General features: G+C 46.2%; 6 non-coding genes across 6 annotated transcripts; all 6 read left to right on the forward strand.

Moving 5' to 3' along the window:
* The first annotated feature begins 6,185 nt into the window (after positions 1–6,185).
* LOC141197899 (U2 spliceosomal RNA) lies at positions 6,186–6,374 on the forward strand. Its single transcript, XR_012269920.1, has one exon. It is a non-coding gene; the product is annotated as a U2 spliceosomal RNA (small nuclear RNA).
* Positions 6,375–7,489: 1,115 nt separating this feature from the next.
* On the forward strand, positions 7,490–7,680 carry LOC141198358 (U2 spliceosomal RNA). Its single transcript, XR_012270310.1, has one exon. It is a non-coding gene; the product is annotated as a U2 spliceosomal RNA (small nuclear RNA).
* Positions 7,681–8,789: 1,109 nt separating this feature from the next.
* On the forward strand, positions 8,790–8,980 carry LOC141198523 (U2 spliceosomal RNA). The gene has a single exon (XR_012270470.1). It is a non-coding gene; the product is annotated as a U2 spliceosomal RNA (small nuclear RNA).
* Positions 8,981–10,095: 1,115 nt separating this feature from the next.
* Positions 10,096–10,286, forward strand: LOC141198356 (U2 spliceosomal RNA). Its single transcript, XR_012270308.1, has one exon. It is a non-coding gene; the product is annotated as a U2 spliceosomal RNA (small nuclear RNA).
* Positions 10,287–11,401: 1,115 nt separating this feature from the next.
* Positions 11,402–11,592, forward strand: LOC141198357 (U2 spliceosomal RNA). The gene has a single exon (XR_012270309.1). It is a non-coding gene; the product is annotated as a U2 spliceosomal RNA (small nuclear RNA).
* A 1,115-nt stretch (positions 11,593–12,707) lies between these two features.
* On the forward strand, positions 12,708–12,898 carry LOC141198359 (U2 spliceosomal RNA). Its single transcript, XR_012270311.1, has one exon. It is a non-coding gene; the product is annotated as a U2 spliceosomal RNA (small nuclear RNA).
* Positions 12,899–16,674: the final 3,776 nt, after the last annotated feature.

Genomic DNA, 16,674 nt, shown 5'->3' on the forward strand with positions numbered 1-16,674 from the left:
TATGTGCGCTGGTTACTCTGCTGCGCTTAAAATTTCTTTTTTGGTTTGCTACAATGCCTTTTCTGAAACGTTGTCTCCTTCTGCTGGAACACTGACTTCTTTCATTTAATGCCTGCAGACTATAAAAGAGAACCCAACCCAAAAAGTTTGGTTGATTAGTCTGTGGCATTCTGTTAAACTGTTGCTTATGGCGGTCTCTGTGAGCTTCTCAGCGACATTCAGCCAGCCAGGTATCCTGCCTGCAGTAGATGGAATGTGGCAATGGAACGCTGGCTGCGCGTGTCATAATAGGCTCTGAGCCTTTATATACCTGTGCACAGCAGCAGCCACCTTCAGTCTGCTGCTGGACAGCCAGCAGCAGCAGCAGCAGGAGAGGTATGTAATCAGGAGCCCTCCTGCTAAGGGTAGACAGCTGCTCGTTCCACCCCACCCCCCGCCTTAATTGGTTCTCCTCCCTTCCAACGGTGTTGAGGCGGGTGGGAACAGCAGGGGGTGAAGGTGCTGTGTTTAAAGAGGTGGAGTTATGCAGATCTAAAACGCGTGGATTGCAGCAGCAGCAAGCCGAAAAGTGCAGGCATGTAAGGGATCTAGAGGTTGACAACATGTCTTCTTAACGGGAGTCCAGGAGCTCATCTCCACAAATGGACTTTTCAGGATCCTTGGGTGGCTCCGTAGTTTGAAACCAATTCTGGTTATCGCTTCTCGGCCTTTTGGCTAGGATCAGGTGCAGTGATCTAACGGTTGCTGCCTTGGTCTCGGCTAGGAGGTGCCTGGGGTACCCGACTTGTTGGCCTTGGGGGATCGCTCTCTCTTAACTGAGGGAGCTTCACCCCCTTGCAGCTATTGGCAGGTCGGCTTAGTCCCCGGACAACGGGGAGCGATCGCGTCTTGTCTTCGGGGTGACCCGAGGAAATAAGGGCGTTTTCCTTTGCTGAGCTTTATCGCTTAGTGGGCTGTGTAAGTTCTTGGGGTACCCCTCCCTCGGTCTTGGGTTTGTTCCTGCTTTTGTGGGATTCATTCCCTTGTTACTATTGGGGGAGGGCTTAGTCCCTGAGGGCCGAAAATGCCTTTTTCTTTTGGATTTGCGGTGGGGGAGACTCCACTGCGACAGTCCATTAGAATCATGGTGGATGAATGCCAGCGCCATGAGAAGAATCTGCAGTACATCGTGCATGAGATTCTTTTTGGGTTCTTCCACCTGGAGCGAGATAAGATCCTGTGTCTTTACGATCAGGAATTCCGTGGGCGATATACCATTTCCTTTATGGCTAAATCATGCTGTGATAATATCCATGCAGCACTGATGGTTGCGGACAAGGACGATGAGAGACTGAACGGGCTGAGCTTTGACTTCCTGTACGGTGAAGAAGAAGTACCCTTGGTGATCTTCATGTACAGCCCATTCGTCTCTGAGGGCGATATCGAAACCTTTTTGAAGCGTTACTGCAAGTCAGTGCGCTTCTCACATGATATCCTCAACTCCCAGCGCTTCTGGAATGGGAAGAGGAAATACCTGGTGAAGTTCCATCCAGATCAGAGCGGCATTGGTGGTCTTCACCACCCGCCTGCTAATTTTGCCATTGGTAATGTCAGGGGATTCCTACGCTACCCAGGAATGCCCCTTCAATGCCGGAATTGTCATGAATATGGGCATACACGAGAAAATTGTACAAGGGCTCATGTAGTCTTTTGCAACAAGTGCGGTAAGAGTGGGCACACCTCCGCTACGTGTGACTCTGAGATCGTATGTAACCTATGTGGGAAGGCAGGTCACGCCTTCAGGAATTGTCCGAGCAAAAAGTCAAAAACATATGACATGTTTAAGTCAGGTCAACTGACTATCCAAGAATACTTCGGAGGGAGTATTACTACACCTGCCCCTGGACCTGGGTTGGCGCACGCTGACGGGTCCGGACCAAATCCTTCAACGGCTCCGCCAGAGGGCCCGCTGGTAGTTCCACAGAAGGACGGTCGTAGGGGTTCCATAAGATTAACCGAGGGTTCTCTCTCTGTGGAATTGATCGATGTTCTGGCTCTAGATGTTGCCGTATCTCAGAGTCAAGAGGAAGGGTCCTCATCCAGCATGAATGCACCACCGGCATTATGTGGAACTGAGGAGACCTCTAGTACCCCGATTAAGCAAGCACCCAGATTCGCCACACCATCATCGGTGATCTTGGGTAAGGGCAAAAAGGGTACGCTCCTTAATCGATCAACCAGTGTGTCGGAAAGAGAGACCTCTAGGGCGCGAAGTAAAAAGGACCCGGCTAAGACCCAGTCGAGCCCTGGTCCTCGAACCAGAAGTCGCAGTAGTTCCGTGACCAGACCAGAGGACAAGACGACCCAGAGGGATGACACCCGTTCCATAGACCAGACCGCCATGAGGACTGCAGATGCACAGGACTTGGAAAAGATGGACAGCTCCCAGCCTCTGAAAAGGCAACGGGAGGACGTAAAGCAACCTGATATCCAAAGAAAACACGGATGTCGAGGTCCAGATGAGGAGCCAAAAGTGGATGATGCTTTTTTGCCTGCTTCAGATCCCGGTAATATTAAACAAATCCTGACCCCTGGAGATGCGGAGGAGGAGGTGCCGTGTATTGACTTCTTCCCATCTTCAGATCCTGATTCTTCTTAATGTCTGTTCCTCTTAAAATCTCCTCACTAAATGTGAGGTCCCTAAAGAGCCCTACACGTAGGGCTGCTTTATTTTCTTATTTAGAGACATTGGACTTTGATTTCTGCTTTCTACAAGAATGTGGTATACAGAGTAATTTAAATTATAAGGACTTAAAAGAAGACTGGAAACTGGGCGCTTCTGTGTGGTCCGGTGCTAATGACTGTCGTGCTGCCGGAGTTGGACTACTTTGCCGTGGACATTCTACCATCATTCAATCTGTGACTGAAATTATACCTGGCAGAGCTATTTTAATACATCTTGTTTTTAATGGACTTTCTTTACGTTTATTAAATGTGTACGCTCCTCCTGGGAAGCAGGAAAGGGCGGATTTACTTGAAATATTGCCATTATTTTGTGTTGGGTCAACCCCCCTGCTAGTGGGAGGAGATTTTAATTGTTTACGTGATGGGGAATCCCGGCAGGGTGGGGATGTGAATCGTAAAGACCGTACCTCCTATTTGTTGAAAAGTTTAATTGATGATTTTAGATTACAGGACTGCTGGAAGGAACTCTTGCCGGCGGATCCAGGTGTTACATGGTCCAATGGAAGAGTTTCTTCTAGAATTGATTTCATATTTGCTTCTACTGCCTTTAAACCTTGTAAATGTTTTCTTTTATCTAATTTATTCTCTGATCATAAAGTTTTATCTGTGTTTTTAGAGTTAGCAGGGGAACAAAATACCTCAAGAGGCCCATGGAGATTAAATACAACTCTCCTAGAGGATATTGATATTCAAAAGAGGTTTGTGCAGGCCTACCAGTGCTGGCAATCAAAGAGAGACCCCCGCGCCTCGATGCTGGATTGGTGGGAGAGCATTAAACCTAAGATTAAATTATTTTTTATTAAGGCAGGGAAAATGAAAGCAAAAAAGAAAAAGCAGTGGTTTTATGTTTTTAATATGAGATTACAAGTACTCTTTAAACTAAAAGAAGTTGGTATTGATGTGGATGATGATATTGCAAATCTTAAGTCTGAAATAAAAAATGCTCTTAATGAAAAAGGAAAACAAATAATTTTTAACTCCCATGTACAGCACCTGGAGGAAGGAGAGAAATGCTCCCGATTCTTCTTCAAAAAGGTAATGGGGAGGAGGGACGCAATCCTAAATCTTGAAGGTGAAAATGATATTAAGGGTATGTTAGGAAAAGCTTTTAATTTTTATCAACTTCTTTTTAACACTAAAGTTATAGATCCATCCTTTTTAGAGTATGCTATTAATTCCCTTGATTTTAAGTTAGATATTTTAGACCAGGGTGTTTTATCTAGGGATCTCACCAGTGAGGAACTTTTACAGATTTTTAAAAGTTTCTCCAGTGGGAAAGCCCCTGGGGAAGACGGTCTACCGATTGAGTTTTATCTGACTTTTTGGGGAATTTTAAAGAACGATATGTTTTTATTGTTTAAAGAAGCTTTTAATACTAATAAATTACCCCCATCTTGGAGGAGAGGTCTGGTATCTTTAATATATAAAAAAGGGGATAGGAGCCAACTTAAAAACTGGCGGCCTATTACGCTTTTAAACCTTGATTATAAAATTTTAGCTAAACTTATTGCAGTCCGTTTAAAACCCTTTATAGCCAAATTAATTCACCCTAACCAGGTATGTGGTGTTCCCGGAAGAACCATAGCTGAGTCCCTCAACATAATTAGGGATACCATATGGTATTCAAAAGAGAGAAGTCAAAACCTTGCTATTTTATCCTTAGACTTTGAAAAAGCTTTTGACAGGGTATCGCATGAATTTCTTTTTATGGTTCTTAAAAAAATGGCATTTCCAGAGAAAATTTTAACCCGCATTATGCTTTTATATCATTCTTGTTTTAGTCAAATTTCTGTAAATGGGTTTTTAACGAAGGGGGTTCCTCTATTATCAGGGGTGAAACAAGGGTGCCCTCTCTCACCACTGCTCTTTATCTGTGTTATGGAACCACTATTAACCATACTGAGAAAAGATAAAGTAATTAAAGGGGTACCTATTCCCGGGAGTAGGGGTATGCAACTTAAAGCCCTAAGTTACATGGATGATGTTACCATACTATGTCCAGATTCCACATCTCTGAGGAGGGTATTGAGAAACACACAATTTTTCTGTGAAGCCTCAGGTTTTAAATTAAATATAGATAAATGTGACTGTTTTAATGTGGGGGGATGGGACTCCTCTTTGACCCCTGGGATAGTGATACAGAAAAATCACATAAAAATTTTAGGAATTATTTTTAACCAAGCCAATGAGGGGGACCCTAACTGGGACTCTGCAATGGATAAAATAGAAATAAAGATCTCATTGTGGAATTTAAGGAACCTTAGTATGGAAGGTAAAATTTTAATTATTAAAGCCGTTTTAATTCCCATTATGTTGTATATTGCAATGGTGTTTCCCCCTTCCAATTTACAAATCAAGAAAGTAACAAGAATTGTTTTTATGTTTTTATGGGGTTCAAAAATGGAAAAGTTAAAAAGAGATCTGATGTACAAATGTAAATCTAATGGAGGTAAAGATGTACCCAATTTTTTTACCTTTTTCCATATAAAGTATTTCTGCTTTTGTTTTAAGGTTTTTAAATCTGATGGCATTTTTAGTTATTTTTTAAAATATGCAGCAGGAATGATTTTTAAAAGGTGGTTTAGCCTACCTTTAAGTTCTCCTGTGCTCCTGTGCCCACCTAAACAGTATGTGATACTTGAGAAAACGGTCAGACTTTTAGGTCTCCAGGAATTAGAGCCTGATATATTGGGGGACCAAAGGAAGGTATCTATTGCTTGCAGACACTCTGAGGACACAATTCCTGTCTCCAATTTTTCACAGGCAAGGTCCAAAACGGTGTGGCGAAATGTGTATGGGAAATATCTTGCAAATGTACACAAGGACCTTGCCTGGGCTATCGTCCACCAGTGCCTCCCTACCCGTGAGTTTCAACATAGGCGGGGGCTGGTGGCGAGAGCCAAATGTCCAAGAGATATATGCGGGGAAAGTGAGTCTGTATTGCATCTCTTTTGGAATTGTCATTTTGCACAGGAGGTTTGGAGAAAGGTAGGCCCACTTTTAAAATGGGCATGTGGCCTGAAAGATTTTAATCACTTTTATGTCTTTTATGGTCTTTTTAAGTGTCCAAATTTTAAACAATTCCGAGTTGCCTGGATTATTATTAATTGTTTTAAAAATGCCATGTGGAAAGTTAGAAATATTTTACTCTTCAAACATGATCATATTGATTCAACAGACTGTATAAAAATTGCTTTAAGTGAAATGTATATTTACTATCTCAGAGATAAAAAACTGTATGGAGCAAAAGAAGCGGCTTCTATGTGGTGTGTACAATTATGGAACACAATTAGTGGTAATTAAATAAACCCAAGTACATCTGTAATTATGATTTTCTTAATTGTTACAATGGTTTTATGATGGTAAATTGTGTTCTATACAAAAAACTTGAATTGATTATTATCATGTTTTATCATTTTATTGTAATGTTATAAATGTTCTTTTTTAAAACCTTTGTAAATATACTTTTGAATCAATAAAATTGCGTTGAAACCTTATCTGTTCTTATCAGTTTAATATCTGATACGTCCCCTATCTGGGGACCATATATTAAATGGATTTTTAGAACAGGGAGATGGAAAAAGAGCTTGCTCTGTCCACTCCACGCATTGACCTGGTATTGCAGTATCTCCAGGACCGGTGCACCCCTTCTTTAATGCAGTTTCTAAAATCAGAAAGAATTGAATTCAATGTTTTTTGTTCATTTTGCTTGTTTGTCGGATTTTGGGATGGACTCTTTGGCTTTGCTTTTCTTCTCCTCATTGGATTTTTCATGTTCAAAGTTGCAGAAGCCAGATTACAAGCTCATTTTGGTTCAACTTCAGCAACTGTGCATTGCATTGCCATGTAATGTGATGCAATGCTATCTTTCTAGCTCTCCCTTTTTACTTCCTTTTGGATAAACAGACATATTAGGCAAGCATTTTGGAGCTTTCACCTAAATAACTACAGGTGGTGAGATAAGCTGCACAATATAATTGACCTTTCAGTATATTGTTGCACACACACCATCTATTTAGCAAATGCCCTTGTTATCAACAGCAGCCTTTTAAACTCACCTGAGCTAACAGGTATGTGCGCTGGTTACTCTGCTGCGCTTAAAATTTCTTTTTTGGTTTGCTACAATGCCTTTTCTGAAACGTTGTCTCCTTCTGCTGGAACACTGACTTCTTTCATTTAATGCCTGCAGACTATAAAAGAGAACCCAACCCAAAAAGTTTGGTTGATTAGTCTGTGGCATTCTGTTAAACTGTTGCTTATGGCGGTCTCTGTGAGCTTCTCAGCGACATTCAGCCAGCCAGGTATCCTGCCTGCAGTAGATGGAATGTGGCAATGGAACGCTGGCTGCGCGTGTCATAATAGGCTCTGAGCCTTTATATACCTGTGCACAGCAGCAGCCACCTTCAGTCTGCTGCTGGACAGCCAGCAGCAGCAGCAGCAGGAGAGGTATGTAATCAGGAGCCCTCCTGCTAAGGGTAGACAGCTGCTCGTTCCACCCCACCCCCCGCCTTAATTGGTTCTCCTCCCTTCCAACGGTGTTGAGGCGGGTGGGAACAGCAGGGGGTGAAGGTGCTGTGTTTAAAGAGGTGGAGTTATGCAGATCTAAAACGCGTGGATTGCAGCAGCAGCAAGCCGAAAAGTGCAGGCATGTAAGGGATCTAGAGGTTGACAACATGTCTTCTTAACGGGAGTCCAGGAGCTCATCTCCACAAATGGACTTTTCAGGATCCTTGGGTGGCTCCGTAGTTTGAAACCAATTCTGGTTATCGCTTCTCGGCCTTTTGGCTAAGATCAAGTGTAGTATCTGTTCTTATCAGTTTAATATCTGATACGTCCCCTATCTGGGGACCATATATTAAATTGATTTTTAGAACAGGGAGATGGAAAAAGAGCTTGCTCTGTCCACTCCACGCATTGACCTGGTATTGCAGTATCTCCAGGACCGGTGCACCCCTTCTTTAATGCAGTTTCTAAAATCAGAAAGAATTGAATTCAATGTTTTTTGTTCATTTTGCTTCTTTGTCGGATTTGGGGATGGACTCTTTGGCTTTGCTTTTCTTCTCCTCATTGGATTTTTCATGTTCAAAGTTGCAGAAGCCAGATTACAAGCTCATTTTGGTTCAACTTCAGCAACTGTGCATTGCATTGCCATGTAATGTGATGCAATGCTATCTTTCTAGCTCTCCCTTTTTACTTCCTTTTGGATAAACAGACATATTAGGCAAGCATTTTGGAGCTTTCACCTAAATAACTACAGGTGGTGAGATAAGCTGCACAATATAATTGACCTTTCAGTATATTGTTGCACACACACCATCTATTTAGCAAATGCCCTTGTTATCAACAGCAGCCTTTTAAACTCACCTGAGCTAACAGGTATGTGCGCTGGTTACTCTGCTGCGCTTAAAATTTCTTTTTTGGTTTGCTACAATGCCTTTTCTGAAACGTTGTCTCCTTCTGCTGGAACACTGACTTCTTTCATTTAATGCCTGCAGACTATAAAAGAGAACCCAACCCAAAAAGTTTGGTTGATTAGTCTGTGGCATTCTGTTAAACTGTTGCTTATGGCGGTCTCTGTGAGCTTCTCAGCGACATTCAGCCAGCCAGGTATCCTGCCTGCAGTAGATGGAATGTGGCAATGGAACGCTGGCTGCGCGTGTCATAATAGGCTCTGAGCCTTTATATACCTGTGCACAGCAGCAGCCACCTTCAGTCTGCTGCTGGACAGCCAGCAGCAGCAGGAGAGGTATGTAATCAGGAGCCCTCCTGCTAAGGGTAGACAGCTGCTCGTTCCACCCCACCCCCCGCCTTAATTGGTTCTCCTCCCTTCCAACGGTGTTGAGGCGGGTGGGAACAGCAGGGGGTGAAGGTGCTGTGTTTAAAGAGGTGGAGTTATGCAGATCTAAAACGCGTGGATTGCAGCAGCAGCAAGCCGAAAAGTGCAGGCATGTAAGGGATCTAGAGGTTGACAACATGTCTTCTTAACGGGAGTCCAGGAGCTCATCTCCACAAATGGACTTTTCAGGATCCTTGGGTGGCTCCGTAGTTTGAAACCAATTCTGGTTATCGCTTCTCGGCCTTTTGGCTAAGATCAAGTGTAGTATCTGTTCTTATCAGTTTAATATCTGATACGTCCCCTATCTGGGGACCATATATTAAATGGATTTTTAGAACAGGGAGATGGAAAAAGAGCTTGCTCTGTCCACTCAACGCATTGACCTGGTATTGCAGTATCTCCAGGACCGGTGCACCCCTTCTTTAATGCAGTTTCTAAAATCAGAAAGAATTGAATTCAATGTTTTTTGTTCATTTTGCTTGTTTGTCGGATTTGGGGATGGACTCTTTGGCTTTGCTTTTCTTCTCCTCATTGGATTTTTCATGTTCAAAGTTGCAGAAGCCAGATTACAAGCTCATTTTGGTTCAACTTCAGCAACTGTGCATTGCATTGCCATGTAATGTGATGCAATGCTATCTTTCTAGCTCTCCCTTTTTACTTCCTTTTGGATAAACAGACATATTAGGCAAGCATTTTGGAGCTTTCACCTAAATAACTACAGGTGATGAGATAAGCTGCACAATATAATTGACCTTTCAGTATATTGTTGCACACACACCATCTATTTAGCAAATGCCCTTGTTATCAACAGCAGCCTTTTAAACTCACCTGAGCTAACAGGTATGTGCGCTGGTTACTCTGCTGCGCTTAAAATTTCTTTTTTGGTTTGCTACAATGCCTTTTCTGAAACGTTGTCTCCTTCTGCTGGAACACTGACTTCTTTCATTTAATGCCTGCAGACTATAAAAGAGAACCCAACCCAAAAAGTTTGGTTGATTAGTCTGTGGCATTCTGTTAAACTGTTGCTTATGGCGGTCTCTGTGAGCTTCTCAGCGACATTCAGCCAGCCAGGTATCCTGCCTGCAGTAGATGGAATGTGGCAATGGAACGCTGGCTGCGCGTGTCATAATAGGCTCTGAGCCTTTATATACCTGTGCACAGCAGCAGCCACCTTCAGTCTGCTGCTGGACAGCCAGCAGCAGCAGCAGCAGGAGAGGTATGTAATCAGGAGCCCTCCTGCTAAGGGTAGACAGCTGCTCGTTCCACCCCACCCCCCGCCTTAATTGGTTCTCCTCCCTTCCAACGGTGTTGAGGCGGGTGGGAACAGCAGGGGGTGAAGGTGCTGTGTTTAAAGAGGTGGAGTTATGCAGATCTAAAACGCGTGGATTGCAGCAGCAGCAAGCCGAAAAGTGCAGGCATGTAAGGGATCTAGAGGTTGACAACATGTCTTCTTAACGGGAGTCCAGGAGCTCATCTCCACAAATGGACTTTTCAGGATCCTTGGGTGGCTCCGTAGTTTGAAACCAATTCTGGTTATCGCTTCTCGGCCTTTTGGCTAAGATCAAGTGTAGTATCTGTTCTTATCAGTTTAATATCTGATACGTCCCCTATCTGGGGACCATATATTAAATGGATTTTTAGAACAGGGAGATGGAAAAAGAGCTTGCTCTGTCCACTCCACGCATTGACCTGGTATTGCAGTATCTCCAGGACCGGTGCACCCCTTCTTTAATGCAGTTTCTAAAATCAGAAAGAATTGAATTCAATGTTTTTTGTTCATTTTGCTTGTTTGTCGGATTTGGGGATGGACTCTTTGGCTTTGCTTTTCTTCTCCTCATTGGATTTTTCATGTTCAAAGTTGCAGAAGCCAGATTACAAGCTCATTTTGGTTCAACTTCAGCAACTGTGCATTGCATTGCCATGTAATGTGATGCAATGCTATCTTTCTAGCTCTCCCTTTTTACTTCCTTTTGGATAAACAGACATATTAGGCAAGCATTTTGGAGCTTTCACCTAAATAACTACAGGTGGTGAGATAAGCTGCACAATATAATTGACCTTTCAGTATATTGTTGCACACACACCATCTATTTAGCAAATGCCCTTGTTATCAACAGCAGCCTTTTAAACTCACCTGAGCTAACAGGTATGTGCGCTGGTTACTCTGCTGCGCTTAAAATTTCTTTTTTGGTTTGCTACAATGCCTTTTCTGAAACGTTGTCTCCTTCTGCTGGAACACTGACTTCTTTCATTTAATGCCTGCAGACTATAAAAGAGAACCCAACCCAAAAAGTTTGGTTGATTAGTCTGTGGCATTCTGTTAAACTGTTGCTTATGGCGGTCTCTGTGAGCTTCTCAGCGACATTCAGCCAGCCAGGTATCCTGCCTGCAGTAGATGGAATGTGGCAATGGAACGCTGGCTGCGCGTGTCATAATAGGCTCTGAGCCTTTATATACCTGTGCACAGCAGCAGCCACCTTCAGTCTGCTGCTGGACAGCCAGCAGCAGCAGCAGCAGGAGAGGTATGTAATCAGGAGCCCTCCTGCTAAGGGTAGACAGCTGCTCGTTCCACCCCACCCCCCGCCTTAATTGGTTCTCCTCCCTTCCAACGGTGTTGAGGCGGGTGGGAACAGCAGGGGGTGAAGGTGCTGTGTTTAAAGAGGTGGAGTTATGCAGATCTAAAACGCGTGGATTGCAGCAGCAGCAAGCCGAAAAGTGCAGGCATGTAAGGGATCTAGAGGTTGACAACATGTCTTCTTAACGGGAGTCCAGGAGCTCATCTCCACAAATGGACTTTTCAGGATCCTTGGGTGGCTCCGTAGTTTGAAACCAATTCTGGTTATCGCTTCTCGGCCTTTTGGCTAAGATCAAGTGTAGTATCTGTTCTTATCAGTTTAATATCTGATACGTCCCCTATCTGGGGACCATATATTAAATGGATTTTTAGAACAGGGAGATGGAAAAAGAGCTTGCTCTGTCCACTCCACGCATTGACCTGGTATTGCAGTATCTCCAGGACCGGTGCACCCCTTCTTTAATGCAGTTTCTAAAATCAGAAAGAATTGAATTCAATGTTTTTTGTTCATTTTGCTTGTTTGTCGGATTTGGGGATGGACTCTTTGGCTTTGCTTTTCTTCTCCTCATTGGATTTTTCATGTTCAAAGTTGCAGAAGCCAGATTACAAGCTCATTTTGGTTCAACTTCAGCAACTGTGCATTGCATTGCCATGTAATGTGATGCAATGCTATCTTTCTAGCTCTCCCTTTTTACTTCCTTTTGGATAAACAGACATATTAGGCAAGCATTTTGGAGCTTTCACCTAAATAACTACAGGTGGTGAGATAAGCTGCACAATATAATTGACCTTTCAGTATATTGTTGCACACACACCATCTATTTAGCAAATGCCCTTGTTATCAACAGCAGCCTTTCAAACTCACCTGAGCTAACAGGTATGTGCGCTGGTTACTCTGCTGCGCATAAAATTTCTTTTTTGGTTTGCTACAATGCCTTTTCTGAAACGTTGTCTCCTTCTGCTGGAACACTGACTTCTTTCATTTAATGCCTGCAGACTATAAAAGAGAACCCAACCCAAAAAGTTTGGTTGATTAGTCTGTGGCATTCTGTTAAACTGTTGCTTATGGCGGTCTCTGTGAGCTTCTCAGCGACATTCAGCCAGCCAGGTATCCTGCCTGCAGTAGATGGAATGTGGCAATGGAACGCTGGCTGCGCGTGTCATAATAGGCTCTGAGCCTTTATATACCTGTGCACAGCAGCAGCCACCTTCAGTCTGCTGCTGGACAGCCAGCAGCAGCAGCAGCAGGAGAGGTATGTAATCAGGAGCCCTCCTGCTAAGGGTAGACAGCTGCTCGTTCCACCCCACCCCCCGCCTTAATTGGTTCTCCTCCCTTCCAACGGTGTTGAGGCGGGTGGGAACAGCAGGGGGTGAAGGTGCTGTGTTTAAAGAGGTGGAGTTATGCAGATCTAAAACGCGTGGATTGCAGCAGCAGCAAGCCGAAAAGTGCAGGCATGTAAGGGATCTAGAGGTTGACAACATGTCTTCTTAACGGGAGTCCAGGAGCTCATCTCCACAAATGGACTTTTCAGGATCCTTGGGTGGCTCCGTAGTTTGAAACCAATTCTGGTTATCGCTTCTCGGCCTTTTGGCTAAGATCAAGTGTAGTATCTGTTCTTATCAGTTTAATATCTGATACGTCCCCTATCTGGGGACCATATATTAAATGGATTTTTAGAACAGGGAGATGGAAAAAGAGCTTGCTCTGTCCACTCCACGCATTGACCTGGTATTGCAGTATCTCCAGGACCGGTGCACCCCTTCTTTAATGCAGTTTCTAAAATCAGAAAGAATTGAATTCAATGTTTTTTGTTCATTTTGCTTGTTTGTCGGATTTGGGGATGGACTCTTTGGCTTTGCTTTTCTTCTCCTCATTGGATTTTTCATGTTCAAAGTTGCAGAAGCCAGATTACAAGCTCATTTTGGTTCAACTTCAGCAACTGTGCATTGCATTGCCATGTAATGTGATGCAATGCTATCTTTCTAGCTCTCCCTTTTTACTTCCTTTTGGATAAACAGACATATTAGGCAAGCATTTTGGAGCTTTCACCTAAATAACTACAGGTGGTGAGATAAGCTGCACAATATAATTGACCTTTCAGTATATTGTTGCACACACACCATCTATTTAGCAAATGCCCTTGTTATCAACAGCAGCCTTTTAAACTCACCTGAGCTAACAGGTATGTGCGCTGGTTACTCTGCTGCGCATAAAATTTCTTTTTTGGTTTGCTACAATGCCTTTTCTGAAACGTTGTCTCCTTCTGCTGGAACACTGACTTCTTTCATTTAATGCCTGCAGACTATAAAAGAGAACCCAACCCAAAAAGTTTGGTTGATTAGTCTGTGGCATTCTGTTAAACTGTTGCTTATGGCGGTCTCTGTGAGCTTCTCAGCGACATTCAGCCAGCCAGGTATCCTGCCTGCAGTAGATGGAATGTGGCAATGGAACGCTGGCTGCGCGTGTCATAATAGGCTCTGAGCCTTTATATACCTGTGCACAGCAGCAGCCACCTTCAGTCTGCTGCTGGACAGCCAGCAGCAGCAGCAGCAGGAGAGGTATGTAATCAGGAGCCCTCCTGCTAAGGGTAGACAGCTGCTCGTTCCACCCCACCCCCCGCCTTAATTGGTTCTCCTCCCTTCCAACGGTGTTGAGGCGGGTGGGAACAGCAGGGGGTGAAGGTGCTGTGTTTAAAGAGGTGGAGTTATGCAGATCTAAAACGCGTGGATTGCAGCAGCAGCAAGCCGAAAAGTGCAGGCATGTAAGGGATCTAGAGGTTGACAACATGTCTTCTTAACGGGAGTCCAGGAGCTCATCTCCACAAATGGACTTTTCAGGATCCTTGGGTGTGTAGCGCTGGCGTCCCTGCCCTCTGCTAGGCAGGGACGCTGCTCCCCTCACCGCTCTGCTCCGTGCCCGGCGTCCTCTCCCCGCTCTGCTGTCAGCGCGCGCTCCTGCCCGGCGTCCTCTCCCCGCTCTGCTGTCAGCGCGCGCTCCGTCCCGGCGTCCTCCTCCTGCTCTGCTCTCGGCGCGCGCTCCTTCCCGGCCCCTGTGCTTAGGGCGCGCGCGCGCGCGCTCCCCTCCTCTTAAAGGGGCCGCGCGCGCCGCCCTAAAGAGTCCCCGGCCAATGGCCGGAGGACTTCATCATATAAAAGGCACCTCCTCCAAAATGGAGGTGCCCGAGCAATGTTGTTTGCACCAGTGTCTCACCTGTGCTTCAGCCCTCAGGTCCCGTTGCCAGTTACCTGCCAGTTTCCTGCTAGTTACCTGCCAGTACCTGCCAGTTACCTGCCTGATTCCTGCCTGAATACTTGTTACCTGTCTGCCAGTCTGAGGTCCGACGGTCTGCCTTACTTCTCCTGTCAGTCTGTCTAAGGACCAGCCTGCCCGCTCACCTGGGAGCGCATGTCAGCTACCTGCCTGCTTGCCTGAGGTCCGACGGTCTGCCTTACTACTCCGGTCAGTCTGTCTATGGACCAGCTTGCCCGCTCACCTGGGAGCGCTTCTCCGTTATCTGCCTGCTTGCCAGCCCGGAGGCTCCGTTGTCACGTGCTGTGACCACCAGCTATCTCAGAGACTCTTGCCCGCTCACCTGGGAGCGCATCTCCGTTACCTGCCTGCTTGCCAGCCCGGAGGTCCCGTTGTCACGTGCGGTGACCATCAGCTATTCCAGAGACTCTTGCCCGCTCACCTGGGAGCGCATCTCCGTTACCTGCCTGCTTGCCAGCCCGGAGGTCCCGTTGTCACGTGCGGTGACCATCAGCTATTCCAGAGACTCTCGCTTGCTCACCTGGGAGCACACATCTACCACCTGCCTGCTAGCCTACCCGGAGGCTCTGCCATCACAGGTCGTACCTACCCCTTACCCAGAGACTGCCCTGATCACTTGCCGTAACTCCCTGTCCGTTCACCCAGAGACTGCCACCCGCTCCCTTACAAGGGCCGCCCCCTTGTATAGTAGCTCAGAGGTTCCGCCTCCCGGACCCGTTACAGTCCGCCTCCCGGACCCGTTACAGTTTGCTCGGGCCATGGAACCCTGTGGCACCCAAGCTCCCTCGCTCTCGGACCTCTGTCTTGAACTGTCCCGTCAGAGGTCCCAACAGGAGACCATCCTGGGTCACCTGCGGAATGTTAATACTCGCCTGAACACTCTGTCTGATCCACCAACAACCTCCGCCAGTACCATGGTATCCTTTTCCGGACCCCGGCTCTCTGCACCTCCTCGCTTCGGAGGCGACTCCGTCCTGGCTCGGGGCTTCATAAATCAGTGCACCCTGCATTTTGAACTATTATCCCACCAGTTTAACTCCGACCGAGCCAAAATTGCCTTTATCATGTCCCATCTCACCGGGGAGGCCCTGGCCTGGCTAAATCCTCTATGGGAGAGAGGAGATCCCCTGGTGTCCGACTTGCCTGCCTTTCTCATGGCTTTCCGGAAAGCCTTCGACGAACCCGGACGGAGGACCTCATCCGCATCTTCTCTGCTTCGCCTCCGTCAGGGAAGCCTCACCGTGGGCCAATATGCCATACGGTTCCGTACCCTTGCCTCGGAGCTGGCCTGGGATAACGAAGCCCTGGTATCCGTCTTCTGGGAGGGTCTGTCCGGCCGTATTAAAGATGAACTTGCTGGTCGGGACATTCCTACCACTCTCGATGATCTAATAACCCTTGCCACCCGGATTGACCTACGGTTCCAGGAGCGTGCCAAAGAGGTCACCCGTGAGAGAAGGATTCCACGTCTAGCTCCTACTTTCCAGGAACCCGTCATTCCTTCCGTTTCTCCACAGGTACACTCTCCTGAGCCTATGCAGGTCGACCAGACCAAGATGGTCAAATCCCGTCAGGATTTCCGCCGTGCCGAGGGGAGCTGCTTCTACTGTGGCAGTAAGGAGCATCTGATCCGTGCCTGCCCGGAGAGGTCGGGAGAACGCCTGTATCTAGGTTCACTCAGAGGGGTCGATCTAGACAAAAATAAATCCTCTCCATCCCTGCTGTTGTCAGTCTCAATCATCTGCGGGGAGAATCGTTATTCCGAACTAGCCCAACTTGACTCTGGAGCAGCCGGAAATCTTATTTCACAGTCCCTGGTGGAGAAATTCCGCATCCCCACCAAACCTCTGGCTGTACCCTTGTCTGTTGTTGCCGTGGATGGGGGCATCTTACCTCGCCCCATCCAATTCATCACCGAATCCATTACTCTGCAGGTGGGAATGCTGCATTCAGAGAGTATCTCCTTTCACGTTCTGCCTGGTCTCCCTCACGCCCTCTTGCTAGGTCTGCCTTGGCTCCAGAGACATGCACCCGTGCTTGACTGGCAAACCGGAGAAGTCCTTCACTGGGGACAGGCCTGTCATAAAACCTGCCTGGTTCCCGTCCATTCCGTCCGTCCCTCTCCTATCCCAGCTAATCTACCTGGACTTCCGATTCCTTATTGGTCTAGTGCTGATGTCTTTGTTAAGGAGGAGGCAGAGACATCACCACCTCATAGACCATGTGACTGCCCCATCGATCCCGCCAGAGTAATGCAGGTGGCTCCCG

This window comes from Phyllobates terribilis, unplaced genomic scaffold, assembly GCF_046119375.1.
Source record: "Phyllobates terribilis strain yellow unplaced genomic scaffold, ASM4611937v1 Scaffold_94__1_contigs__length_6153435, whole genome shotgun sequence".
NCBI lineage: Eukaryota > Metazoa > Chordata > Amphibia > Anura > Dendrobatidae > Phyllobates > Phyllobates terribilis.